Source organism: Puma concolor, chromosome D1, assembly GCF_028749965.1.
Source record: "Puma concolor isolate L17-30 chromosome D1, mPumCon1.1.hap2, whole genome shotgun sequence".
Lineage (NCBI taxonomy): Eukaryota > Metazoa > Chordata > Mammalia > Carnivora > Felidae > Puma > Puma concolor.
Genome location: NC_141676.1, coordinates 18,639,688 through 18,665,811, shown reverse-complemented (window position 1 = coordinate 18,665,811; position 26,124 = coordinate 18,639,688). Strand labels below are relative to the sequence as shown.

The 26,124-nt window shown below is 54.8% G+C and overlaps 1 protein-coding gene and 2 long non-coding RNA genes across 6 annotated transcripts in view; 2 read left to right on the top strand and 1 right to left on the bottom strand.

The window, feature by feature from the left end:
* Positions 1 to 9,468: 9,468 nt before the first annotated feature.
* On the top strand, positions 9,469 to 18,380 carry LOC147576535 (uncharacterized). Of its 3 annotated transcripts, XR_015240878.1 has the most exons (5): positions 9,469 to 9,596; positions 9,887 to 9,937; positions 10,390 to 10,469; positions 15,756 to 15,905; positions 18,274 to 18,380. It is a non-coding gene; the product is annotated as an uncharacterized LOC147576535 (long non-coding RNA). The 3 variants fall into 3 exon arrangements; XR_015240880.1 differs by lacking the exon at positions 15,756 to 15,905; XR_015240879.1 differs by lacking the exons at positions 15,756 to 15,905; positions 18,274 to 18,380 and adding an exon at positions 11,127 to 11,174.
* On the bottom strand, positions 16,047 to 25,577 carry LOC147576534 (uncharacterized). Its single transcript, XR_015240881.1, has 2 exons — positions 25,318 to 25,577; positions 16,047 to 16,626 (listed from the first exon to the last, which is right to left on the bottom strand). It is a non-coding gene; the product is annotated as an uncharacterized LOC147576534 (long non-coding RNA).
* The window catches only part of TSPAN18 (tetraspanin 18), a 184,641-nt gene continuing 182,089 nt past the window's right edge, over positions 23,573 to 26,124 (top strand). For both annotated transcript variants that reach the window (XM_086677621.1, XM_086677620.1), the window contains exon 1: positions 23,573 to 23,849. The gene's annotated coding sequence lies outside the window, so the exon portion shown is untranslated. The remainder of the gene's footprint in view (positions 23,850 to 26,124) is intronic.

The following is a 26,124-nucleotide window of genomic DNA, read 5'->3' as shown; positions in this document are numbered from 1 at the left end:
GAGCCAGGGTCAAGAGCCCCAGGGCCCGCTTGCTGCCTGGACGCCTCTGGCACGGAGGGGCTGCTCCCCAAAGGACAGGCCTGGCCGAGCCCACCCTTGAGCCTCTGTCTGCACTGGGCCCTCCTCTTGCCCACTAACCCCTTCCTCTCTGGGATTTGGGAAGGAGGTCGCTTCTCTAAGAAGGGTGGGCGTCTGGAGGTGCACACGGACAGCAAGAGTGCAAATCTTGAGGTCACTCTGAAGGCGAAGTGTGCAAACAAAGCCATGGCTCAGCACAGGCCCTGCCACGTCATGGACGTCAGGAGGCCCAGGACACCCTGCAGGGGCAGAGTGAACCAGCCAGGGACAGCCCTGACCTTGGAGCAGGTGGTCTACGCCTGGCCTTTCTAGTTCCACATCCTAGCAAGCCCCAGGCATTGCTCAGACCCTGCGTTCAGGGAGTGCAGCCTTCCCCTTTGCCCTCGGGGAGGGCTTTATTATTAAAGTGCAAACAGTTACTTTTAAAACTCACTTTGTGGGGCGCCTGGGTGGCTCAGTCGGCTAAGCGTCCGACTTTGGCTCAGGTCACGATCTCGCGGTCCGTGAGTTCGAGCCCCGCGTCGGGCTCTGTGCTGACAGCTCAGAGCCTGGAGCCTGTTTCAGATTCTGTGTCTCCCTCTCTCTGACCCTCCCCTGTTCATGCTCTGTCTCTCCCAGTCTCAAAAATAAATAAAACGTTAAAAAAAATTTTTTAATTTTTAAAAAAATTTTTTTTTAGGCTCCAGGCTCCAGGCTCTGAGCTGTCAGCACAGAGCCCGACACAGGGCTCGAACTCACGGACCGCGAGATCATGACCTGAGCCGAAGTCGGCCACTCAACCGACTGAGCCACCCAGGCACCCCAAAAAAATTTTTTTAAAAAAAAACTCACTTTGTGTCAGGCACGAGGTTACATGTCTTACACAAAACATTGGGTTTGGTTCCCTCAAATAACCATCGGTGGTAGGCACACGTATTGCCTGTTTTATTAGTTTATCTATTGCCATGTAACAAATTACTCCAAATCTTAGCAGCACATTTATTGTCCCACACCTTCTGTGGGTCAGGAACCTGGGCCTGGTTTTGCTGGACCCTCTGCTCCAAGGTCCCTCAGGCTGCAGCTAAGCTGTCTGCTGGGGCCGCAGTCTCATCTGAAGGCTCGGCCGTGTGAGGATCCACTTCCCAGCTCATCGGTAGCTGTTGGCAGAGGCGAGTTCTCCGTGGGCTGTGGCCAGAGGCCGTCCTCAGTTCTTTACCACGTAGGCCCATCCCACATGGCCACGGGCTTCATCAACGTTGGCAAGCCCAGAAGGCAAGAGAGTCTCCTCACAAGCTTTTGTAACCTAACCAGAGGAATGACGTCCCTCGATGTTGCTGTATTCTATTGGTTAGGAGCAAGTTACACAGCAGAGAGGTGTGCACGAGACCTCAAACACCAGGGGCAGGACCACGGGGGCCGACTTTGAGGCCATCTGCCACACCTCTATTTTATAGACGCCGAAAAGGAACCATGGGAAGTTAGTCACCCAGAGTCACAATGAATAAGTGATGGGGCCAAGACTTGGATGTGACTTTGCTGAATCTCCAATCCTTAGTGATGCTGAGACCAGGCTCTGGTAACAGACTGGCTCCACCGTGTGCTAGTGGTTGACCTTGGGCAAGTTAGTTACCACTCGAAGCCTCAGTTTCTTCTTCTGTAAAATGGGTAACAATAATATAGAAATTGTTATATATTATATATATTATAATTGTTATATATTATATATATATTAATATTATATATTGTACCCATATATAACAAAATATATAATATTATATATTGTACCATATATAACAAAATTATATATTGTACCCATATAAAATAAAAATACAATATTATATATTGTACCTATATATAATATTATATAATAATAATATATAGCCTCATACAGCACTTTCTATAAGTCTTTTTCAGAAGTTAATTCCCCTTTTCCTTGCAAGCTCTTACAGTCTGAGCCCTTCTGTTCTGCCCACGGCAAATCACACCATGGAATTCCCTTCCTCAAACTTCCCACCGGAGGTGAAAGCCAGAGCGTTCTTCCTGGCCTCAGAGGGCCTGCAGGATCTGTTGCCCCGCTCACTCCCTTCCAGCACACCAAACACATTCTTCTCCTGGGACCCCTGTATGCATGTTTCCCCCAGCCTGGACTCGCGTCCTCACGGACATGATGCTCTCTTGCCTCATGTGGGTCTCTGTTCAAGTGTCATCTCCCAGAGAGGTCCTCCTGGACTCCCATTAAACATTGTTTAATGTTTATTTATTTTTGGGGGGGGGTGGGGGAGCAAGATTGGGGGAGGGGCAGAGAGAGAGGGAGACACAGAATCCAAAGCAGGCTCCAGGCTCTGAGCTGTCAGCACAGAGCCCGATGCAGGGCTCGAACCCCCGGACTGCGAGATCATGACCTGAGCCAAAGTCAGATGTTTAACCGACTGAGCCACCCAGGTGCCCCAGGGACCTCCTGGTTTAATCACCACTCTCTCTCATTCTTTATCCCCTTACCCTGCTTCTCTTACCATCACAGCACCTGACATTACATTCTATAAATACTGGCTTGTGTATTTATTGTCTGTCTCCCTCCCTAGATGGGAAACTCCATGAGGTCAGGGACTTTGTTTTGTTATTCACCACCAGATCACTGTACCCAGAATAATGCCTGACCTACCTAAAGGCAGTCAATAACAACTTGTTGAAAGAAAGAAGGAAAAAAAGAGTGAGTGAGTGAATGAGTGAATGAATGAAAGCATTTGGCCAGCCAGGGGCGTGGCCCTGAAAGGCACCTCTGACCCTCCTGTTCGTCTGGGCTGCACCTCCCCTCCACCCTTTGCCTTCTCCCTCTGAGAGACGGATCAGGGTAAGCAGGAATCCTCTGGAAGGAAATAGCTGAAAAGAAACCCCCCTGTTTTGCTCAGAGCAGGGACCCAGCCTGCCCCCAAAGGGCAGAAACTGCTCTGGTGCCTTCCACCCATCAGCTGCTGTGCCTGATGCCCTCTGGCCCTCTGCCCACAGGAGGCAAGGGGGACACGGGACAGACCCGAGCCCAGAAGTGGATGTTCGATGGAAGCCGTCGCGGGCTCGGGGAGAGCCAGGACTTGACCAGAGTCAGGAGAGGCTAGCCATGGATGGGTGAGGCTGCCTGGGGCCGTGGAGGGGCCGTGAGCCTCAGCTTCCCGCGATGCACAATAGGAATGCTGTAGAGCCCACCTCTTCGGCCGGTTTTGAGGATGAACTGAGAAAAACGCAAAACGCTTAGAGCCGTGTCTGGCACACGGTGAGCCGCCCAGGTCTCAGTTATTACTGTTATTATTGCGACAATCAGTCTGTCTCCTCCGCGTCCTCCAGGCCCAATTTGGGCCCAGCCTCCGTCCTCGGGAACCAGCCGCCTGGGTGAAAATTGGCTTTGGAAATGCCTGTTAGTCCTTCAGTGACGGGACGTTGTCTCGGGTAGCAAAGCAGCTCCGTGGCGTTGCATATTGAAACCCAAGAGCCCCAGAGGCATGATCGGAACTGAGGGGAAGGGTCCCTGTGTTCCCCGGGGCCCACTTGCTTTCGGCTCACCAAGTCAGCCTGGCTGGCCGGGCCGTGGTTAGAAGAGGTGCGGCTGGCGATGGTGTCCCTCCCCCACAGCCACCGCTTGTCCAGCACCCGCCGCGCCTCGCCTCATTCACCAGGGCAGCCTTCCTGGGTGGGAGGTATCCTGTCCCAGAAGAGGAAACTGAGGTTCAGAGTGGCGCAGTCATTCTCCCACGGTAAGCGGCGTGGCCGTAAGCTACACCCGGAACTCTCTAGATTCAGAGCCTGCCCTGTTTCCACTCTCCGACGCACAATGGAAAGCCATCATCTCGGTTCTCCTCGAAGAATCCCGCTCACATGCCTCACACAGAAGATACTTTGGGGAAAGATCGGTCTAGACATGGGGAATGTGGAGGAGCGTCTATCTTGGGGCCTTCAGAACAAGCCCCCCCCCCAGAGGAGTCGACTTCCTCCCCCAGGAAGGCCTGGAGATAGCTGAGAACAAAATTGGATGGACTCCGGACCTCAAAAGGCTCAGAAGGGTGGGAGGTGCTCAAGTTCTGGGTTGGTAGATCTAGAGAGAGGAGGAGAGAGAAAAAGATGACCTCCACCCATGCTGCCAGCCGGAAAGAATTCTCCAGGCTGCGGGCGGGGAGACTAGGAGAGGACAGTGAGGGAGGTGACACAGGATGGGGCTGTGAGGGTTTGGGGCGGGGAGTGGAAAACTCTCTGAACCCTGAGCAGCAAGCGAATTAAAACAGGGAATTGGGCGTTGGCAAAATTGTGGGGAGGGCTCTTGGTCAGGGGGCGGCTGGGAACCTGGGATGGGAAGGCCGTAACCATCGCCGGGATTCAGACCTGCTGGCTGTCCCCACGGCTGCCACCCCTGTGAGGCTGGTGGCCAGTCACTTGGGTCACCAGGGCTGCAGCCGGGCGGCCACCTTTCTTGTTCTCTCCACCTGTCACGCAGGCACAGTGACCTGCAGAGCCTCATTCCCGAGAATCCCAGCCGCAAGGGAGTCTGGGAACATTATTTTTTAAGCTTTCCAACTTCCCTCCAAAGAGGGAGACAGAGAGGGCCCCTCTGAGAATGTGCCACATCAGTCGACAGGAGGTTAAGCCTGTAGGGGTTTACGCCTTTCACAAACCAGAATGTCTGGAGCGGGGGATGGCTGGTATTGGGTTAATGTCATGACAACATTATGGCAGTCAGAGACACCAGCCTCTCTGAGCCTCTTGACTTTCCCCTCACGGTGGCAAGACGGCAGTGGGGCACGATCCGGGGAAGCCGACCCACACTGCCTGCTGTAAGAACTGCGCTTAGAAAAATCTGGAATGTCTTCCATGTTTACCTGTGCCACCCCCAGCCTCTTGAATTCTTTAAAATCCCTTAAAGCCACCAAATCCTATGAACTTGAACTCCAAAATATTCCCCCAATTTATGCCCTGCTTGTCGTCCCTTCTGCGTGGCCTCTGTCTGGGCTGCAGGTGCCAGGACGGTTCTCCTGAATGGCGCCCCCCAGGCTCCTGTCAGTACCGTTTCAACAGATCCCAGGATGGGTGGGTCCAGCATGTTCTAGGCCCTTGGCATAGTTCAGGGAACAAAACAAGTCCTGTGTTCGTGGAGCTTCTATTCGCTTGGGGGTGGGGGTGGGGGGTAAATAACCACCACAGGTAAGTTATGCAGATGTGAGATGATGATCACCCCACATAAAACACATAAAGGGGTGCCTGGGTGGCTCAGTCAGTTAAGCGTCTGACTCTTGGTTTCCGCTCAGGTCATGATCTCGCCGTTTCATGGGTTCAAGCCCCATGCCGGGCTCTGAGCTGACAGCAGGGAGTCTGCTCTCTGTCTCTCTCAAAATAAATAAATAAACTTTAAAAAAAAAAAAAGGGACATAGGGGCGCCTGGGTGGCTCAGTCGGTTAGGCGGCCGACTTCGGCTCAGGTCACGATCTCGCAGTCCGTGAGTTTGAGCCCCGCGTCGGGCTCTGTGCTGACAGCTCAGAGCCTGGAGCCTGTTTCCGATTCTGTGTCTCCCTCTCTCTGACCCTCTCCCGTTCATGCTCTGTCTCTCTCCGTCTCAAAAATAAATAAACGTTAAAAAAAATTTTTTTTTTAAAAAAAGGACATATATAGAGACTGGATTGGGAAGATCAGAGAACAATTTTAAATTTGGGGGCTGTTATGGGTAGAATTGTGTCTCCCCCACAAATTTCATTTGCCAAAATTTGTGGGTACCCTGGTACCACAGAATGTGACCTCGCTGTGATTTGTTTAGTTCAAATGAGGTCGTCCTGGGGTAGAGTGGGGTGGGCCACCCCCACCCCCTCCCCTGCATCCTCATGGAAAGAGGAAATCTGGACCCAAGACATACACGTGGGGAGAACACCACGTGAAGAGGAAGCCAGAGAGCCACAAGCCAAGAATAGGGAAGATGGCCAACAAAGCACCCACAGCTAGAGATGACCACGGAACAAGGCTCTCCCTCCCGGCCCTCAGAAAAAACGAACCCTGCCAACACCTAGGTCTAGGACTTGTAGCTCCCAGAACTGGGAGACAACAGATTTCTGTTGTTTAAGCCACCTCGTTTGTGCCACTTTGTAGCGGGAGCCCCAGGAAACTAATACAGTGACCAGGCAGGGCTCACCGAGAAGATGACTTTTGAATGAAGATGTGCGGGGAGTGGTTGTGAAGGTAAGGAGGCCATCTGGGGGCAGAGTGTGCCAGGCAGTGGGAAGCGCCAGTGCAAAGGCCCTGAGGCAAGCAGTTGCCTGAAGTGTTTGAAGAAAAGTAAGGAGACCAGAGCGTAGTACGTGAGAGGGTGCAGACTTGTAGGAGAGGAAATCAGAGACGGGATGGGCTAGAGGGTAGATCCCTCAGGGCCCTTGGGCCAGGACAGACTTCAGCTTTTACCCAGCCTGAGACGGAGTCATCTCAGTTTTGAGCTAAAGAGTGACAAGGTCTGACTTACATTTTAACAGGATCGCTCTGGCTGCTGCACAAGAGGAGACTTAGGGTAGGGGGGAGGTAAGAAGAGGGGGAAATGGAAGGTTAGGGGCTGTCGAATATCCCAGACAAGAGGTGACGGTGTCTTGGACCGGGATGGTGGGGGTGGGGGTGGCGAGAAGTGGTTGGATTCCAGGCACGTTTTGCAAGTGCAGCTAACAGGATTTGTTGACATCTCAGATGCAGGGGTGACAGAAAGAGATGAGTCGAGCATGATGTCAGGGGTTTTGGCCTGACCAACTGGAAGGATGGAGTTGCCATCAACTGGAGAGAGAAGGCCATGGTTCCTCCTGCTTCGTGCAGCTTTAGTGGGGGCTGGAAGGGGGGGGGGAGGAAAATCAACAGTTCAGCCCTGGACGAGTCAACCTCACAACTTCAAACTCCCGTTTGTCTTGCAAACAGCTGCCAGAGTGATGGTGCTTTAAGAAGTAAACAAACAAACGAAGCCCCTAGCTGGCGGGGGCATGAAGTCCCAACTCTGTGGCCTGGGCAGAAGGGCCTTCGATAAAACCCGCCCCGAAACATCTGTCCAGTTCTTCTCCCCTGACCCCCTTCAAGCGCCTTGTGCTCCGGCCTCCAAGGAACCTCTTGCAGCTCGCTCATCCATTCACTCATCCATTCACTCATTCATTCACTCATTCATTCATTCTCTCCCTGAGCATTCGTGTACTTTTTATTCTGCCAGACACTGAATCAGGCACGGAGGCTACCGCCCTCATGGAGCTCACCGGGACCCGCACTGTGGCATTCTCGCCACCCCAGTGCCTTTGCACACGCTACACCATTTGTACTCAAATCCCAGTCATTCTCTTTCTCCTACCCCTATTCACCTTCTAGGGCGAACCATTACCCTGTCCTCTGGGGGACCTCTTAGATGCCCTAGACTCGGGCAGGTTGACGTTTCCGGAGTCCTCTGTCCCTGTCATCTGTGTGGGGTGCTCAAAGGTAGACACCTGTCTTTATCCAGCCCTGTACCTCCAGATATTTGAATGAATGAACGCGTGCATGGGTGAATGAGCGTTACCAGGGATTCAGCAGCTTTGATCCACATTTGGCTAACGGTGTCCTGGTCGTGAATCCAGCTGAAATGAGGGAGCTGTGGGTCTAACTTCTCTTTTTGAATGTACCGCCAGAAATGTCCTTTTGTACGGCCTCCCAGAGAATTATGGTGGGTTCTCCAGGCTGGAATCCCTTGGAAACAGGGAGAGAGGCCAGTTGAGGCGGGGCACGGGAGCCAGGGAGGTGTTTCTGGTCCCGGTTAACCCAAGCCACCAGCGCCAGCGGTCCCTTGTGGCCTCTGAGGAGAGCTGCGGTAACCATGGCAACCAGGCACTCCGGCCAGGAGCGGAGTAGAGCCAGGACCACGGCCAGGCCTGCAGCCAGGCTGGGCTCCGGGGCCACTCTGTGTGCACGTGCTGGGTGGAGGGACGGAGGGTGGCGAGGGGGTGTCCCAGAGACCAGAGTGACCTGTGGGGAAGGGGGGATGTGTAAGGCCCAGATTCAGGGTTCGGAATTGATTAACCGTCCTTGTGCTTCACATCAGGGTTCTCTGGGCCCCAGCCCCCACCCCTGGGAGATTCAGGAGAGGAAGATGGAGTGACAGGCATGGATACAGAGACTGACACCAGTAGAAGAGAGGGAGATGCACAGCCAAAATTCTGCGAGGAGGAGAGGGAGGGAAGGAGGGAGGAGGAAAGCAGGAGATGGGAGGGAGGAGGCGGGAGGGAGAGGGAAGGAGGGAGGGTAGGTGGGATTAGGGTGTTGGGAGGGAGGAAGGGGAGGGGAGAAGAGGGAGGACAGGGGTAGGAGAAAGGCACGGAGGGGAGGGAGGGGAGGGGGGAGGGGAGGGAGGGGAAAAGGGGGAGGGAGTAAGGGAAGAGGAGGAGAAGAAGTGGGGTGTGGAGGAGAGGGAGAGGGAGGGAAGGGGGAATGGAGGGGGGATAGGGAGGAAGGAGGGAGGGAAGCGAGGAAGGAAGGGGAGGAGGGAAAGAGGGGGAAAAGGGCAGGGGGGAAGAAGGGGGAGGAAGGGACGGAGGGAAGGACTGGGGCGGCTGGACGGAGAAACCAGAGAGGAGGAAAGGAAGGGAGTCAGTGTCAGGTCAGAGAAAGTACTCACAAAAGACAGAAGAACGGACACGGGCAGACTCACAGAGAGGGGGGTGGACAGACGAAGGGAAAGGGCCAGAAAGAGCCAGGAAGTAAGAGGAGGAGAAGCGAGGCAGATACGGGGAGAAACAGACACCACAGGACGACGACGACGGGCTGGTAGGACACAGATGGGGCCGAGTCCCCATCAGCACGACAGTAACACGGAGAGAGCTCCAGGTGACAGACACCGGCAGAGAAAGGGAGAAAACAATGAGAAGGACCCCGGAAAGGAAATAAAGAAACCGGAGTCAGTAAAGGCGAGCTGGGCAGGGGGGCAGGGGAGGGGAAGGGGGGAGGGGGAGGGAGGGGGCGGGCGGGGCTGAGCGGGAGGCGGACTCCCCGCCCCCTGCCCCTCCCGGTCCCGCCCCCCCCCCCCCCCCCCCCCAGGGACGCCTGTCCCCGGGCCGCGCGAAGGCCCTGGAGATGACCCTTGTCCGCTCCCGGAAAGGTCACCCCGACCCTGCCCCCGGTCTCCTTCGCAGGGCAGCCAGGCAGGATGTGGGTCTGGGCTGTGGGGTGGGGACCGCCAGGCGCGGCGGTGGCGGCGGCAGCAGGTTGGCGGCTGGGAGCGGTTCCCGGTGGCGGCTGCACCCCCGGGGTCTTCCATATGTCGTGTGCGTCTGTTTAGCAACCTGCCTCAAAACTCTGAGCCGCATTTACGCCCCGGGGCGGAAGACAGCGCGTCCCTGGGGAAAGGAGGCTGGGCGTGTTTTGCATTTCAAGGTGGCGTTGCCATCTTGCCAGGTTGGGATTCCCAGGCAACCCGCGCTCCAGCCTAGTGGCAAAATAAGGGATACTATTTTCCCGCCCAAAGATACATTTCTCCCAGACGATGGTGCCAGGAAAGAGATTTTTCTTTTTCAAAGGATTTGGTAATTCTCTCCCTGCCCCCCGCCCCAACCCCTGAGACAAATGAGAGCTATAGAACCCACTATCCCCCTTTTGCTTTGGCTGCTGGGAAGCTCAGACCTCAATGGCAACGATTAATACATTTATAAACCGTTTCTAATCCGGGAATTGTTAACCTGAAGTGCATGGGTGCCAAAGGCTTGGTAAAGCTCCTGAACTTGTATGCAAAATTATTGTCTTAGTCCGCTCGGGCAGCTATAACAAAATACCATCGACTGGGTGGCTTAAACAACGGAACGTTTATTTTTCACAGTTCTGGACGCTGGGAAGTCCAAGGTCAAGGTCCCCGCAGATTTGGCGTCTGGTGAGGACCCTCTTCCTGATTTGCAAATGGCTGCTTTTTCACTGTATCCTCACGTGGTGGAAAGAGGAAGCTCCGGGTCTCTTTCTCTTCTTGGAAGAGCACCAACCCCCTCACAGGGGTGCCACCCTCAAGACTTCACCCCCTAATTACCTCCCAAAGGCTCCCCTTCCGTTGGAAATGAGGGCTTCGGCATAGGCCTTTGGTGGGGAAGGGGAAGGGGACAGGGGTATTCAGTCCATCACAGTTACGTGTAGGCATATTTTTCTGGGGGGTGTTCTCAAGGTTCTCGAAGATGTCCATTACCTTTCAAAGGTTAAAAAGGGGGTCAGTCTGGATTCAGCTTACAGTCTCCTGCCTGTTGGGTCAAGCCCCATCCAGTATCCCCCTGTTGCAGAGGCTGCTGGTGGCTCCCCGAACCTGTGTCCTTTTCCTCCGTATGTTCGTGACTGCAGGTGGCTCCCGAGCTGGACTGCATTTCCCGTCCTTCTCTGCACCTGGACATGGCCGCTGAACGGGTTCTGACCAAAAGACGGTGAGTGGAAGGCATGGTGCTCCTCCCAGGTCCTCCTTGAAGGCCCTGGGTGGACCGTGTCCGTATTTGCCTGCCCCTTCCTCCTGGCTAGACCCCGACGATCCCGGGGACTCATTTTCAAATAGCAGTGACTTTGGTGGAAAAGCTTTAGAAGAAGCGTGTTCATGTTGGAGCTATCCCATGAGGGGGAAATGCATTTCCGTAGTATTTCACTGTAGTTGGGGGCCGGCCTGGCTTTACCCCGTCAAATGGGCCAACCCTAAGCTCCCGCAGCAACGGCACACATTGTGAACCCGAGCCACCTACTTCCTGGGGCCATTTAGCACGGTGGGAAGGTGTCCCTGTCCCTGTCGTGACCATCCACACGGCCTTTGCTCATGGCTGGACTTGGAAGCCTGCTAAGCCCCCCAGTACTTCCAGCTCTTTCTTTCCGCAGCAGCAGACTGCTACCAACCCACCTGGCCCTCTCTCACGTTCCCCCACCCTGAGATCCCTCTGAAGACCACGCTTTCCCGTCTCAAGGCAGCATAGTGGTTGAGGGCACAAGCTTTGGGTTCAGCCTGCCCCTGGCCAAGTCCTGACTGTTCTGCATGGACTCTGTGACCTCAGGGAGCACGTTTGACCCCTCTGAGCCTCTGTCTCCTTATCTTTAAGTAGAGGGTGACGAAGAATCCTCACTACACAGGGCTGTTATGGAGACGATACCAGTAAAGCAGGAGAAGCTCAGCAAGTGTATGCAACCACCCCCCCCCCCCCCCCCGCAGGAATCATCATCATCATAGTCCCTTTACATCCAACGCATCCACTCGAGGGACAGCCGTCCTCCATGGAGCCCCCTCCTCTGCCCTCCTCGCCCTAAGGTCCCGGGAGCATCTCCCTCCCAAGGCCAGCCCGCCCTCCGTTAATTATCCAGGGCTGCAAAAACAAATCAGCCCCACGGTTAGAGGCATAAAAGAATCTCTCACACAGTTCTGTGGGTCGGGGACTCATGATGTTTGGCCAGGTTGTTTGGTTTGGGGCATCTTGTGAACTTGTGGTCAAGAGGTCAGCTGGGGCTGTGGTCATCTGAAAGCGGGACTGAGGCTGGGGGACCTGTTTCCAAGATGGCAGACCCGTGTGGCTGTTGGCCTCAGTTCCTCACCACATGGACCTCTTCTCGTGCAAGCTGGCTTCCCAAGAGTGAGTCATGAGAGAGACCGACAGAGACAGACAGAGAGAGGAAGGAAAGAGGAAGCTGAAATGCCTTTCGTGATCTAGTCCCAGAAGTCACACGTAGTCACTTCTGTCACGTTCTATTTGTTACAAGGAATCACTAAGTCAGGCTCACGCTCCAAGGAAAGGGAATTAGGCTCTACCTTTGAAGGGACTTGGGGACATATTTTGAAACAACCACACGCACCTTGTCCATGAGCAGGCTCTGCTTATGCTGTGAGCAGGTGCACATAGATAGTCCCTGTCACACCTGCTACTAACCACCCGCTCCCACCCCAGACCCAGGCATGGGCCTTCTGTCCTGTCACAGAGTCATGGTCGAGGGCACTGTGCCCTGGACAAGTAACCCTCCCTTCAGAGCCATAGGGTCCTCTTCTGTGAAATGGACTGTAATCGTAGGAGTGGCTGATAAGAGCTGTCTGTGGATTCAGTGAGCTGACACGCATAGAGCTGGGAACAGAGCTCCTGGCTGAGACCATTGCTGGCGGTCGCACTCGTTCTCCGGGCCTGCCCTCTGACGTGACTTCTTAGGATGCTGCCCTGCATGCGCTAGGCACACGGTAAACATCTGCCCGCCTGCCTGCCTCTCGGGGGGCCTCTCCGTGTGTCCCCGGGAGGCTCAAACAGACCTCTGTAAACAAAAGATGAACGAGAGGAAATTGAAGCAAAAGGGCAGGCGGGAGATTTAAAGAAAATAAATCCCGTTTCTAAGTCCCGCTTGAAAATGAACCCTCCCACAGGGACACCTGGGGGGCTCAGTTGGTTAAGCGGCTGCCTTCAGATCAAATCACCATCTCGCGGTTTGTGGGTTCGAGCCCCACGTCGGGCTCTGAGCTGACGGCCCAGAGCCTGGAGCCTGTTTCGGGTTCTGTGTCTCCCTCTCTCTCTGCCCCTCCCCTGCTTGCGCTCTGTCTCTCTCTTTCTCTCTCTGTAAAAAATAAATAAACATTTAATAATAAGAAGAAAATGAACCTTCCCACAAACAAGCAAGCTTGCCTGTCCTGTCTTTTCTGTCCTGCGATTTACTGTCCTGGGGACTTGAGCCCAGGCAGGGAGAAGGGGCACTAGGAGGCGAGGGTCAGGTTGTCGTCCTCTGTGAGGAGCACCAGGGCCAGTGATGAACCTGAGCAGGGGAGAGGCGTTTGCCCTTGGTGATGGTCTCTGGAAGTCTACCCAGGTCCTAATGGGTCTCTCTTTTTGTCATTCCTTTGTAGGGGGTGGGCAGAGGAGTGGGTGCTTGGAGGAATAGGGCTCAAAGCTTCTATGCCATGTTTCATTTTCATGCCTAGAGAGGTGGGTAGAGGAATGAAGTTCGTTCATTCATTCATTCATTCATTCATTCATTCCATTAGCGGTCACCCATAGAACCTCTGCTGTGAGTCAGGATTTGAGCCAGCCACCTTTCCTATCTCCTAGAAGTGAGCTCCAAATGCAGGTCCCAGACGTGGGACTGTGCCTGTTCCATAGCAAACATTTTAAAAATGTTTGTTGAATGAATGAATGAATTCACTACCCGACTTGAGCCCCTGGCCTCCAAAACTCATAAAGCCAAATTCTTTAGCTTAGCACTCACGGGTTGCTACCTACTTCTCTGGCTTGGCTTCCCACGCCCTCTGCCATGGGCATCCCATGATTTCATCATTATGAATCCCTCGCAATCCCCAGAAGGTTCTCAGGCTGTTTCATACCCTCCTCCCTTTGACGCGGGACCTCATCCCCCTTTCATCTGCTGGCGGACTCCTATACATCCCTTAAAAGCCGATGAAGCGTCGCTTTTCATGCAAAGCCTTTCTTGGCTTCTCTGGTTGTATTTGGTATCAGGGTCTCCTCTTTGCTTCCTTGGCCTGCCTGGACTGTCCTTTGGTCTCCGCACAAGTCACCAAAGTGGTGTCTGTCCCCTCCATCAGTCTGTGGGCTCCCTGAGGGCAGCCCAGGCCCCTGAACCCAAGCCCCGCTCTGCCACCTGCCAACACTGAGACTTTGGGAAACCCACTTCAGTGTTCTGTGCCCCCTCTGGACGTGGGGCTGATATCAGGCCCCAGCACTGAGGGTAGTTGCAGCAATTAAATGGTTTCGTAAATCCAAAGCACTGAGAACAGCCCCTGGCCTTGTGAGTGCTGAATAACTGTGAGCTCCTGTCGTACTGATGGCAGCTCAGTGATGGAGCAGCTAACTGGCTTCCGGTGCCTAGCACTGGGCTTAGCACCGGGAAGTCCCCAGTCAGGGCCAACACTGCCTCGGCTCTCAATGAGCCCCAGTCCGAGGTAACCATCCGTTCGTTCATTCCCCATCCTGTGTCTTCTTTGTGCCGGGCATCGTTCCAGGTACAGGGATCTAGCAGTGAACAAAACAGTGACCTCCATCCACAACAAGCTTATCCGCTAACAGAATGAATGAACGCATGAGAGAGAACCTTAGAAGACTCCAAGTCCTATGAAAACGAGGGCAGGATTAGTGGTATTAGGATTCCAATTTTAAATGGGGTGGGCAGGGTAATCCTTGCTGCAAAGGTGACCTTTATGGGGAGCCTTGGGAGAGATGAGACTGTGAGTCATGTTGCTATCCAGGGCAAGCGTCCAGGGAGTGGGAACAGCGAGTGCAAAGGCCCTGGGGTGCAAACGTGTCTGGCATACTGGTGTTGGAGGAATGGCCAAGAGCCCCTATGGCTGTAGCATAGTAAGCAAGGTGGAAGATGGGAGATGATATAAGGCAATGGGTAGGGGAAGGATGAGGCTGGGCCTGGTAGGTCATTGTCTGAACTTTGGCTTTTACTCTGAAAACAGCAAGGGCAAACGCAGGCCTGACCTCTGACCAGTATTCCACCCTGGTTCCCAGGGGTCTGTGTAGGGGTGGGGTGCTCTGTGGGGAAACACCTCGTAGAAGTGGGCTCCCCTATGGATGACACAGAGAAAGAGCCTGGATCACCATCTCTGGCAAGCCACAGGAAGGCCAAGTGTGGAGAGGCAGGGTCTACCTGAGCCCCGTGCCCACCTGCTCCCCATAGACCACCGGCACTGGTATTTTGCCTTTTCACTTCTGGGCCTAATAACATAAGCTGCGGTCCCCTCCCAGCCTGGGGTCGGCCGAGTCTTTGTGCGCCCTGTGGCCAGTCCTTCTCCAGGAAGCTTGCTTTTGAGGGCGGGTGCACACTACTGAGAGTTACGCAGGACAACCCGGGCACATCATGATCCTAAGTGGAAGGACGCCAGGTGGAGGGGCAGGGAGGACAGGGAAAAGAGAGGCACTTCATAGAGCCGCAGAAGGTCTGAGCTGGAAGGGACTCAGGGCTCATCTCACGCAACCTCGACAACTCAGAAAGGGCAGGGGCTCGTCCAGGCCACGAGCGCATCACTGGCCCATCGCCAGCAAGGCTGGAAGTAGAATCTTGACTTGCTGATGTTCAGCGTGGTCAACCCCTGACCCCAGCCCCCCAGACGGCCTCCAGGTGTTGGGTGTACTCGGGGCTCCAGAGAGCTGTCCTGGGGCTTAACTGGTCCCTTGAGTTCTCGTTAGTTAGTTTGTTTTAGGGGCAGTGGCTCCGGACTATAGAAAATAGGGTATGGATTGTTCGGGGTTTTTTATCTCCGATAAACTGCAGTTCCTTTCCTCGGCTGGGCCCCTCAGGAGGGGAGAATTACCCACTGTTCCCATAAGTGGGGTCTCAGGGGTCTTTCCCTGCCTTGGGCTCACTTCTGTCTTCCCAGGGCAGCTGAATGCCTAGTAAATCCCAATGTAGACAGCCTTCCCCTGTGATCTGTGAGCGCCATAAAAGCAGGGCCACATCTGTCGGATTCACTATTATACGCCCAGTGTTTACCCAGCATAGTTGCTGGCACACAGGTGAAACTCTAAGGTATGGACTGGAAGGACAGAACCTCTACTTTGGGGGATCGTGCCCCCAAATGCAGCACAGTCTCTCTGGTAACAGGGAGCTCTGATCAGAATAACAAGATCTTTTTGGCCAGGGAGGATATGCTATTTGATAGTTTCTCCCTTCAGAGGATTTAATCTCCTCATTCTGTTTTGCTAAAGCTAACCCTTATTGATTATCTGATTCATGCCTTCATTCACTAGGTATTTATGGAGCCCCTACCAGGTGCCAGACCCTGAGCGCTAAACACCGGGCAAGGCTGTCCCAAAGTGGCTGGTTCGTGCACACTCAGTGGGGAGCCACCACCTGCGATGTTGCAATCATCTGAGCGGACCCAAGGTCTTGTAGCAAAGGTCAGCCTCTTAAAAAATGGAGCCACTAAGCAAACATTCTGGGGGAGCTTTACAGAGTTAAGCTGTTTGTACTGGGGAAGCATTTCTAAAAACTGCACATGGGGCCTTTTATCCACCTTATAATTGGCTCTGGTTCCTCTGTAACTGGGGATAAATCAGGCATCAGCCTGTCTGTAGGTTTATTAGAGACTTACATATTTGGAATAAAAAGCAAGGAATCAGGCAGGCAGTGGCGGAGAGGGAGGAAACCCGGGAAGAAGAAGACGAACTAGGAGAGACGTAGACAGCTGGACAAACGGGCCTTGGCCCCAGTTCCGCTGTAAATCAGCCGATGAACTTGGCTGAGCCACTGCCCCGCTGCCATCCGTGGGCTTCCTCGTCCGCAAAGACGGCCGGTGGGGTAAAATCACTTTTGATAAACTGTGCCACACTCTCCTCTGGCTCCCCTGTGGGGGTCCTTCTTCCCCATCTTCCCTCACGAGTTCTCACACCCCCCCCCCACCCCTTGTCAGAACGCTAGCCGAGGCCAGCAGGCATCGCTGTGCAAAACAAGCGATCCTCATCCAGGGCTTGTTAACTCAGGAACGAGATACGTTCCAAATTCTTTCGGCGGAAGGGGCTTGAGGGTCAGTTCTCATGTTGGCACATGAACTTGTTCTCATTAAATAAGTCAGTCGAGATGTGAACATTCATCTGGGTAAGTGAATGAATCAGCCTCACTCTGAAAAGAAAAATAGAGACGCCATTAATCAGCGTAGATATATACAAGCACACACATGCACACGCACACACCAACACTCACATCCCCTGACTCTCTCTCTCTCTCTCTCTCTCTCTCTCACCACACACACACACACACACACACACACACACACACACACACGTATAGATGTGGGTCCTGGAGCCAGATTCCTCAAGTTTGAATCTCAGCTCTGCCTCTTAGCTAAGCAACATTTGTCAAAGTCCTCAACCATTATGTCCTCAGTTTTCCCACCTGTGAAACGGGGATGATGACAGTAGTGAATCGTCAGAAAGTACTTAGCAGGTTACCTGGTGCGTGGCAAGTGCTCTGTAATATAAGGTATATAAGTCCCGGCCATCGCAGTGTATCTGGGATCTCCCCTACCCACCCACCCCCCACTCTTGCACGGCTCTGTGAGTCACTCCGAACCTGACTCAATCTGAACCTGACTTCGTCACTTTGCTCATCTGTAAAATGGGGACGATACCAATAACCTCAGGGTTATTTGAACGAACACAGAGATAATGGGCACGAGGTAGCATGACTCGGGATACAGAATCTTGGGCTCTGGAATATGCCTGCTGTAGGGTTCGCGCTCACCAGCAGAGTGACAAGTAATGACCTCTGAGCCTCAGGTTTCCCCTCTGTAAATGGGGACAGTAGCAGGTGCTTCCTCAAGGGGTTGTTGAGAGGAACTAACACAGACACCGTGCTGAGCAAGGCGCTGGGGACTTAGTGGGAGCTCAGTAGAGTTCTTGGCCTGCGGCCTTTGTAACTTTGCCTCCCCTGGAGCACACCGCAGGCTCTCCAAGCCTCATGTATGGGTGAGGCTTGGTCTGCAAGGGAGGTAGGTGCAACAGTCCTCCCCATGCTGTGTGCCCTCGGCAAGCGCTTTCCACGTGTTACTTCAATTAACCTTCCCGGTCCCCCCCGTGAGGCCGCTCTTATGTCCATTTCGCAGAGGAGGAAGCTGAGTCTCAGGCAGACTCGGTGACTTGCCCAGGGTCACGGTGAGCTGACCTTTCAGCCCAGGTTTGTCCATCCCAGAGTCCAAGGGCGGTGACGTTTGGGCACTGCAAGGAAGCTGAGTGGAACCTTTACTTTCATGGCTGGATTTAGCGACCCAGACAGGGCGTCTGCTGCTCCAGGGCAGGAGGGCCTTTGGCCGTGGACCCAACCCTATGGCTTCCCCCAGGGCAACTCCTGCAGGTATCCTGCCTTCCTGTTCCTCCTCTGTGGGGGTTGTTTGCACAAGAGCATAGAAGGGTGGGCCCAAGAGGCTTTGGGTTGGAGCAGAGAGGTAGGAACTAAGAGCTCACAGGGCAGAGGGGGTATCTTCCAGCGACCAAAGCTTGGAGCGCAAACAATGAGGCAAGACGTTTGGCCAGCAGAACACTGACTTGGGAAAAGCAGGACCCAAACTTCCCTAAACTCTAAAGGCAAACCGTGCTGGCAGATCTGGGACGGGTCGCCCCTGCCCAACCGCAGCTTGACCTCAGCACTTTTGTCTGTGGAGGAGGGTTGCACAAGCTGTCTTAAATTTAAAAATTTGCTGGTTGTATCGACTGCTCCCTGTCAATCGTCCAAATGAGGGCGGGGACCAACGCATTCTTTCTTCTTAAGCAGGTTTGGGCGCCCAGGTATGGAGGCAGTTCACAGATGTGATCTCAGCAGCTCTATGTGGATGATAAAGGTGATTCAAAAAATAAATAAATAAAATACATTGGGTATGTGCCGTGGGTTTTGTTTTTAAGAGAGAGAGAGAGAGAGAGAGAGAGAGAGAGAATCCCAAGCAGGTTCCATGCTCAGCACAGAGCCCGACACAGGGCTCAATCCAATCCCACAACCCTGGGATCGTGACCTGAGCCAAAATCAAGAGTCAGGTGCTCCACAGACTGAGCCGCAGGTGCCCCTGTGATGTGCTTTCTGGTTGCCAAAGCCTCCTTTGCAGACGTCCTCTCCTCCGGTGTTTATAGGTGACCCGGCGTGGCGGGGAACGGGGCGGGGGGGGGGGGGGGGAGGTAGGTGCTATCATTCCCCTTGAGAAGAGGAAGACGAGGAAGGCTCAGCTTGGCCAAGGCCACATGGCCGGAAAGTTCAATGCCAGGCTGGCCCCAGGACTTCTGAGCCTCACCCCAACCCACAGCTGGAGGCGAAAAGAGAAAGGAAGTGAAAGGAGAAAAGGCTTCAACTTCAGTTCTTTGTTTATTGGGTGATCTCGGGTGGATCTCTGGTTTCTGTCTCTGTAAAAACAGGCTCCCTAGCCACCCCTACCTAATGGAGTCCTTAGAAAGCTTAAGTGAGCCGTGTTCGAAAGTCCTTGTCACAGTGCTTGGCACGGTGCACTTTCCTCCTGTTAAAGATTAGGAGTCTAAAAGCACAGAGAGGGGAAGTGCCTTGCCCAAAGCCACACAGCTGATGAACCAAGAAACCAGGCCTGGAACCTGGGTTTACCTGCCCTCACAACCTGAGCTTCCACACTAGAAAACACTCCCGGATGGATGGTAATTATTAGTATTGTATATGACTATCATTTAATTAACAACAACAACAACAAAAAAAAATGAAGGCAGATGATGAGGGTTCAGCAGTCTCCCTATCTGGTGGGATCTATTCCAGGGAGCTGTTTTCTGGAAAGCCGGGCTAGGAAGCACCCAAGAAGCTCTGCCCCAGGTCCCTCCCAGCATAGCCATTTAGAATCTACGTCTTCCCCCCTCCCCACCCCCCCCCAGAGGGTGGTGAGGAGAGAGTCAGTACCCACTCCTTTCTTCTAGCTCCTAGCCAGCTGCATTCCTGGGGCGGGGGAAGGAGGACCTTGGCCTGGCAAGCCCTTGGCTGACGACACTCCTAGAGGCTGGCTGTGGCCTGGGGCAGCTTGTCGGAGGGATATTCTTCAACCCCCCAAAGGACGTTCCTAGGATTTTCAAATTTATTCTATGAAAATCATTGCAAAGAGAAACAAATTCAATCAGGCTCGGTGCAACATTTAATGAACTGTCATTTGGGGGGAAATGATTGCAGATTACATATGAGAAGAAACAATTCAGAAAAAAAAAAAACCTCAGGGGGGCAATGATTAAATATTTAAAATGCAGACTGCTTTGGAAATGCTGGGTTGTGAGATTGAAGATGCCTCCTGGGGAAAGCAACCGGGGCTTCCAGCATCCTCCATTCACCCATTTCCTACATTCGGCTGCCTTTTATTGAGCACTTATTATGTGCCAGGGGCTGTGCTGAGAGCTTTCCCTGAGAATCTCACCGCCATCCAATGCCAGAGATGTGGTTACAATTCCCATTTAAAAATGTATCAGCTGAGGCTCAGAGGGTCACAGTGGCTGGCCCAAGGTGGCATGGTTAGGAACTGGCTCCTAACATCCCTCTGAGCGCTGACTTTAAAAAGTCCTGGAGAGCCAGACGTGGACAAGGCAGGGTCCCTGTCCTTGAGAAGCTCAGAGTCTAACCGGCCGTAAATTTATAAAGGTTAGGAGCGAGAGGTCACCCCTTCTAGTGATTTCAAATTCTTTGTAAGTGAAGGACACTTTCTCCTTGAAGTCTCATGTGAGACACCATCATACAACACAGATGAAAAGGGAACGTGTTTCTGGTGAAAGCTGGGAGGGAGACCTCCCCCTCTCCGCCCAACACTCCTTAGGCACTTGGGACAGGACTGTAAGTCTAACTGGAAACCCACTGATCGCACCTAGATGTGTCATTTGACAAATGGGAACACGGAAGCCAGGGCCTGTGGACTCCTGGAACTTGGGCCTGTGGACTCCTGGTTTGGGGCTGTTTGCTCTGCATTAGTGTCCCCAGGGTGCAGGTGTGCGGATGCTTCGCTCCAGGAATCCCCTGTCCAGTGACATGGGCTGCCCAGCGCTGGCCGCACTCTGGCGACTTTGGGTCTTTCAAGCCAGCTCAACGTTTTTTCCAGATGTCAGAGAAAAACAAAGTCTAAGAGCCCCTTGGAGGAGAGCTGAATATGTTCAGAAGAACCATTTCTACTAGAACCCCAAATACGGCCGGGGGTGGGGGGGGGCGGGGAGAGTTGAAAGGGCCTTGGTTCGACACCCAGCTCTCCAACCATGACCAGGATCTAGTCTGTGGTTCTTCCTCAGTTTCTCCATCTGTAGCAGGAAGTGGTTGGATTACACTGGATTCTCTACAAGGCTCCTTCCAGAATGAGTAAATGGGGAATCTAGAACCTTCTAGGCTGGGCCACTTCTGGGTTTGTGAGACTCCAGTCAGTCAACAGTGGCCTTGACACCCCGTTCGCTCCCTCCTGAGGAGTGCTGACCCTCGTCCTTACCCCTCCTCAACATTTTCTCCCTCTCCGAGCCTCCTCCTCCCCACCTCCCTCCCCGGTGAAACTCTCTCCTTCTCCATTTCCTGATAAGCCGTGGCCTGGTTCCTGTTTTGCTCTCATCAAAGAGTAGCAAAGGGGATCCCAGAGACCATTTGTCCAAACCTCTCACTGTACAGGTGGAGACACTGAGGCCAGAGAAGGGAGTGGCTGCCCCAGGGTCACCCTATGGAGGAGAGGCCCACTTCTTACAAAACCAAGATCACCTCCTCTTGTCCGGAACTCAGCTCTTGGGGGTTCTTTGGCTAACAACTGCTTTTTGCCTGGACACTCAGGATCGTGTTTCCTGATGGTGGGGCATCAGAGGCCTTCGAGAAGACTGAAGGCGTTCATCCGTGGGCCTTCAACATCCCTGCTGGCCTGTGAGGAGCTGGAATTCTGTGTGTGCGCCCGGGAGGGGGGGGGGGGGTCCCTTTCCTGTTCTCTTTCAACCCTTTTGATCACAACTTGGAGTCTCAGTTTGTTGCTCATGTGTCTTTAACACCTTTCGAGCCCTTGTTAATCTCCCTTTACAAGAGAGTGGGGCCTTGGGCTCAGCACCTCCTCAGGCAGCAGTATTTTGTTGGAATTTTTTTTTGATGGCGGTTAAATATACATTGTTAGAATTTAATAACACTGTTTTATTTTCATTGTATTTATTTTTATGGGACCTTCTATTTCTAGTAATGCGATGCTGGCTTTCCATTTATGGTAATGGTATAACATTTCTTTGTAAAAACAAGCACATTTATGTAAAAACAAAATAACAAAACGAGAGTTGATTTAAAGAAAGCTATTAGGCAAACCGCCTTATCTGGTGCACAGATACTCCGTGCAGGCGGGAGCATGGCTGTGGTCTGGGAAACTCTCACTTGGGACTGGAGCTCTCCTCCCAGCTGGGTGTCTCAGTTGTCCAAGCGGCCGGCTCTGCCCTCACTGTTCTCTGCCTGCTTCTGCCAATCCCCCCAGACCCTCACACACTCTATCCATCCCTCCTGCTGTCTCTGGCCTGCACTTCCCAGGCCCCCGCACCCTCACTAGAGACTCAGCCTTTTTCCTCTTTAAATTTATGTGGCGCCTCGCGTCCAAGGAGGCCCACACAGACAGCCCCTTCCAACAGCATTCCATAAACGCAGAGCCTGTGGGGTTTCTCAGCACGAAGGGTCAGCCTCCCCCAACCCTGTTTTGGCAGCTGAAGGGGTGAACGTGGAGGCTGAATCCCTTTAGAGTTTTCCTTGTCTTTGTTTTACAGAAATTGGGCTATTAGAGATCTTCTCCCCTTGGGTTAAGCATTACTCACTCTGCGTCCCTTTGAAAAGGTGGATCCTGGTTTTATTTTCCCCAGTCGCACCTCTACTCTATTAGACCCTCGTCAGTCTTATCCAGAGACTTGGTGAACAGGTTGAAAGGACCAGACATCCTGGAAGTCCTTGGAGGGATGTATCCTTCTCCAGGGAAGTGGACGAGGAAAGACAGTGCTTTCCTGCCCCTGGAAACTCTGCCCCGTGGCCCAGCATTACCAACATTCATGTTCAAGACTGTAATAGGTTCAAAGCCTATCAGTCACGCACTCCTTAGGGGGAATCAGTTGACCAATGGGCTTCAGAGCTTACTCCAGGGCCCTCACGCCCCGAGTGCGAGTGCGGCAGCTTCAGAGTTGGAACTCAAAAAAGAGCTCCCCAGGGTAGAGGGGTGGGCATCCAGAGCCCCTCTCCTGGGGGCGGGGGTGGTTACCAAGCACTTTCACTTGGGTTGTCCCCTTTGATCTCCTTGCCTGCGCGTTTTGTCTGGGGCTGGGGGTGGGGGTGGGGGGGGTGCCGCTTCACCGGGGAGGTTCAGAGGTTAAGTGTCTCAGTGAAGTCATGTGTCAGGGGCTGCGGAGGGGCTGTGTGGCTGTGACCGCAGAACAAAGATGAAAAGATAAGTCCAGAGATCGGAGACACAGGTCTGGCCTCTCGCAATCAAGTCATTTGCATTGGGTCTGGGGTCAGCCCCGCCCCCTCCTCACCCCCGCCAGGGGCCTCCGTTATCTGCAACAGTCCAAAGCAGCCCTAGGGAGGGTGAATCCCCTTGGCTTTCAACAGGTACTCCAGGACAGCAGGAAGCCCAGGAGAAGCAGCAAGGTCCGGAGGGACAGTCATCCTGCCTCTAACCCTGCAGTCGGTTATGGGGGGCGGGGGGGGGGGGCAGCGTGCAAGTTTCCCCGGGGGAAAAATACAAAATACTCCGGGTCTGGCATGCCGCTCTCCCCACTTCCCCAGCCGATCTCCCGAATTCAGACGAAGCGAGGGCCCCTGAGCCGAGCGCGGAGGCGGGCAGGGGATGAAGGACCGGAGCGGGGTTGAGGGTGGCCCCTGGGGCGAGGCCTGGATGCTGCAACGCAGGCGGAGACCGAGGCAGGGAGGAGGCGAGGGGCAGCCCGCCTGAGGAGACGTGCCTTCTCGGCGGCCGCCACGGCAGCGGTGGCGGCGGCGACTGGAGACTGGCGGGGAGGAGGTTTGGGGAGGGGAGGGAGCGCGGGGGAGAGGGAGGGACGGAGCGGTGGCTGGGAGGTGGGGCCGGCGGGCGGGCGGGCGGCTGCAGCTGCCGCCGGCGTCTCGCGGGCTCCAGGCTGCGGGGTGGACGCAGCGCCGAGCGATCCGCAGCGGAGCCGTGCGAGGCCGCCGGAGCCCCGGCCCCGAGCCCCGAGCCAGCGCCACCGTCGCCGCGCGCCAGCCGGTCCCCGGACACGCCGCCGCCGCCGCCGCCGCCAGGAAGGCAGCCGGCGCCGAACAAGTTGCAAGCGCGCCTCTCCGCCCGGGGAAAGTTTCCCCCGCGGCCGCCGGCTGGAGTTGGCGTGGGGTCCCGCTGCGGCTGCTGGAAGGTAGGGAGGTCCGCACCTCCGTGCCCTCCGCGCGCCCCCCTGCTGCGCCCCCGGGGACTTGGAGACCCCACGCGCGCTCCCCGGGCGACTGTTGGGCACGGTCCGGGGTGGGGATGGCATGCGGGAGGGATCCCAGAACGGTCCGGGGGGAAGCCCAGAAACCAAGTTGTACTTCAACCAGCTTGGGGAGGAGACCGGGGAGACGTGCTCACCCCGATCCCCGCCCCGGATCCCTGCCCGGGAATCCGCGGACTAGAGGCTTCCCCCCCCCGGACAGGTGCAGCCCCAGTCGGCGCTGGGCGCTCTGGGTGGGTGAGTGGAGGGTGCCAGGAGGATGGGGGGGGGGGCGGGTGGCAGGTGTGATTAACAAGGTTGGGGGTCTCAGCGGGGGCTGCGTCCCGAGGGCGGGGGGGGGGGGTACGCGCCACGCCACTCGGTAGGAGATCAGGTGGGGACTGGGGATTAGGAGCGCGGACCGGGGCCGGGAAGATTGTCCGGCCCAGCCAGGGCACGGAGCACGAGCCGCCTTTGGGGTCCCAACAGCGGGGCGGGGCGGGGCGGGGGCTCCAAGCTTTCCTCCCGGGTCCCCCTCATCCGGTACGCGGTGTGCGCGGTTTGGGGGAAGCGAAGCACAGACTCGGTGGGGGCGCGGTGGGTCCGAGCCTCTGGCACATCCAGATTTAGGGGGGGGGGGGGGGGGTGCTAGGAATCCTCCGGGAGGGATTCTCGGCTCGGGCGGGCTCGCGCCAGCTTTGGATCCCCGCTGGATTGAAGTGAGGTGGCCCCCGCCAGGGGGAGCCATTCCCCGACCCTTTCGCCCACAGGAAGGCGAGAGTCCTGGTTCCTGCTAGACAAACGCACCGAAATCGGGGACCTGGAACCACAGACCCTCCAACACACCCGGGGGCCCGCGCGGAGGAGCACCCCGGGCCGGGCCAGGCGGCGGGGGAGAGGCCCGAGCGTGAAGCTGGGGTGCACCGTGTGCTGAAAAGCTCGGTGGTAGTCAGGAGGTGCGTGATCTTGGGGATCACGCAGGGTGTATGGGTGAAAAAAAAACATTCACCCCCAGAAAAACACAAACGGAGAGAAACTTTACACTAAGAGCGAATTGGTGTAGAGAAAGAGGAGAAGAGGGTAAACTTGTGAGGTTTCTTTGGAGTCAGAACCCCATATTGCTGAATGCACCCTTTTTGTAAAAGTTATACCTTTGTTTCCCGGATGCGGCCAGATCCCTCCCTGGTGTGGGCTGCCTGGGGGGTCTTATCCAGCCTCTCTGTGGGCGCAAGTAAGCCCGGTGGCACAGTACTGGGGTGATGAGGGCCCCTTAAAGATTTTAGCAGTCCGAGCTGAAGTGGGAATTTCTCAGCGGTGGACAGGAGTCCCTCTCGCCTGCGTCTGAGTCTACAGGCCACATTCATCTGGTCATTTCACAGTTGGTGGAAACCTGCTGGGTGTCCCGTTTTCTTACCTCAGGGCTCCTGTGTGTTGAGTCTGCGTATCTGTGCCCAGGCCACGGGAAGCGAGAAGGCTGCTGGCATCTGGGTCTCTGTCATGTGCGGGGCTGTTCCACATTGAAGGGACCCTGGAGGGACCGTTGCCTTATCTCTCTCTAATTTCCTGCCCCTTCTCTACACCTCAAGAGGGTACAAATGAGCAGATCAAAGAACTACAGTGGCCTAATACTGGCCATGGGACGTTTTCATTTTTCTCTTGGCTAGAAATGTGCGCGCATTGGACAGCCGCCTCCCCTCCCCTGTCCCCAGAGTCCCCTGCAAAGGTGATAGAGATGGGGCGGTCCCCGAAAGAGAGTTTAGTTGAGGTTCTTGCTTTCCATATAGCCCAGCCGGTGTTTTTGCTGGATGTTACCGAAATACCGTAGGACGGAGGTGCCGGAAAGAAAGATCAGCATGATTATTTTGAACAGACGGGGTGGGGGGAGGAGACAGAGGAAAGGGTGGAGAAGCCCATGTCTCTGGATATGTCTTCAAGACATTCCACGGGGCCAGAAAACAAAAGGAATTTTTCATTTTGTTTTGTTGTTAGTGGCTCTTGTTTTTCTGCAGAAGAAAGCCTGCCCACAGCGGCCCTGGCCTTGGGGCCCCCGGTTGGCCTGCAGCTCCTGTGTTGTCCCCCTTCTTTCTGTGCCCCACCCACAACCCACCCCACCTGCCCTAAGGAGAAGAGGGACTTGAGACTCCAAGGCTGCTTGCTGATGTTTGTGTTTGGATTTAGCATATCACGTGTGGACCCAGTGTAAACTCCAAGATCTCTGATT